Below are 2,284 nucleotides of genomic sequence, written 5' to 3' on the forward strand. Positions count from 1 at the left end.
CAAATATCAAATCTATCTGATAGATTATCCTGGCTAAGGTTTTGCTAAATTAAAATACAGCGACTCATTCTTCTCCAACTCTTGGAGTGGTTAATACCATCTTGATCATACTTCGACTTCGTAAGTACTTGACTGTGCCCAGAAATCTTCCATCACTAAATTAAAAATTCAGTTAGTCCAGTATCAAAGCACAGTGAGTTGCTTGCAAGTCACTGAGGCGATCTCAGATCTAAGAGATACTTATACCTATATCCCATCAGAGACATTTTCGACAGCAGAATGCTTTGGAGTTGGTCACGTTCCATGATGATGTACCCTTATATCTCACCTGTATGCCATACCAGTGTCTCCACACTCCTTTGTTAAAAGGATAACCAACCCATATGGCCTACAACGACCTATGCTCGATAGAAGCTGTCATCCTTATTAACAGGCTATCATTTGATCATGAATAGTTTTAAGGACTAATCGATAAATCCTCTCTTTATCGAACCTAAATAGTCCTAAGGATTTTATCACAACAACAGAGTTCATTAGAAGATGAAAACTTCTGATGAAAATATCAAAAATATATTTAATTTATTAACAAATCAATTACAATACAAGGTTGCTGAACCATCAACAGGCTGACGATTGACTTTTGGGACATACTTTCCAACAACTCCCACTTGTCCTAAAGCCACTCGGCACAGTATCTAATACCCATCTTTGACTTGTGGTTGTCGAACTCCTTTATCGCCAGGGCTTTAGTGAAGGGGTTGGTCAGGTTCTCCTTTTCGTCGATCTTCTGAAGGTCGACGTCATCTCAATCCATGATCTTTCAGACCAGGTGGAAGCAGCACAAAATGTGCTTCATCCGCTGGTGTGCTTTGGGTTCCTTTGCCTGAGCTATAGCACCAGTGCTGTCGCAGTAGAGCAGGACCGGACCATCGAGGGAGGGTGCTACTCCAAGCTCGGTGATGAATTTTCTCAGCCACACAACTTCCTTCGCGGTATCTGATGCTGCGATGTACTCCACCTCACAAACAGAGTCTACCACAGTATGCTGTTTGAAACTCTTCCAGCAGATGGCTCCACCATTCAGAGTAAAGATATAACCCGACATACTTCTACTGTCTTCATGGTCAGATTGAAAGCTGGAGTCTGTGAACTCCAAAAGTTTCAGATCTGACTTGCTATAAACCAACCATTGGTCCTTAGTATTTCTCAAATACTTAAGGATGGCTTTAACCATTTTTCAGTGGTTTTTTTCAGGATCAGATTGGTATCTACTCACTACTCCTAGTGAGTATGCCACATCTGACCTTGTATATATCATGACGTACATGATAGATCCCACGATCGAAGCATATAGGACTCTACTCATATGCTCTCTCTCTTCAGGAGTTGTCGAACAATCCTTTTTAGAGAGAGAAATTCTATGGCCTATCGGTAGATAGCCCTTCTTAAAATTCTTCATGCTGAATCTCTTCAGCACAATATCTATGTACGTGGACTGGGATAACCCAAGCATCCTTTTAAATCTATCCCTATAGATCTTTATCCTTAGGATATAGGATGCTTCACCCAAGTCTTTCATGGAGAACTGCGATGACAACCAAACTTTTATTCCCTGTAGTGCAGGGATGTCATTCTTGATTAAGAGAATATCATCCACGTACAAGACAAAGAATATCACAACTGGATCATTTATCCATTTATAGATGCAGGGCTCTTCTCCATTCTTAACGAAGCCATACATTTTGATCACCTTATCAAAATGCATGTTCCAACTCCGAGAAGCTTGCTTCAATCCATAAATGGATCTCTAAAGCTTGCACACCTTGAACTCATCTGTGGATGTAAACTCCTCAGGTTGTATCATATACACCTCTTCGGTCAGCTCTCCATTGAAAAAAACTATCTTTACATCCATCTGCTATATCTCATAATCTAAATAGGCAGCTATTGCAAGCATTATCCAAATGGATTTGAGCATTACCACAGGGGAGTCGTTATAGTCAATACCATAATATTGACAATACCCCTTGGCAACCAAACAGACTTTATAGGTCTCCACCTTTTCGTCTGCACCCCTCTTCCTTTTGAAGACCCATTTACACCCAATGGGTTTAACCCCTTCAGGTGGGTCAACCAATGCCCATATATCATTGACCTTCATGGACTCCATTTCAGATTTCATGGCTTCAAGCCATTTCTCGAAATCAGATCTCTATATTACATCGATATAGGTGATCGGATCCTCATCATTCTCATCAAGTTCAATCCGTCCCGGACCAAGAAA

Source organism: Elaeis guineensis, chromosome 7 (assembly GCF_000442705.2).
Source record: "Elaeis guineensis isolate ETL-2024a chromosome 7, EG11, whole genome shotgun sequence".
Lineage (NCBI taxonomy): Eukaryota > Viridiplantae > Streptophyta > Magnoliopsida > Arecales > Arecaceae > Elaeis > Elaeis guineensis.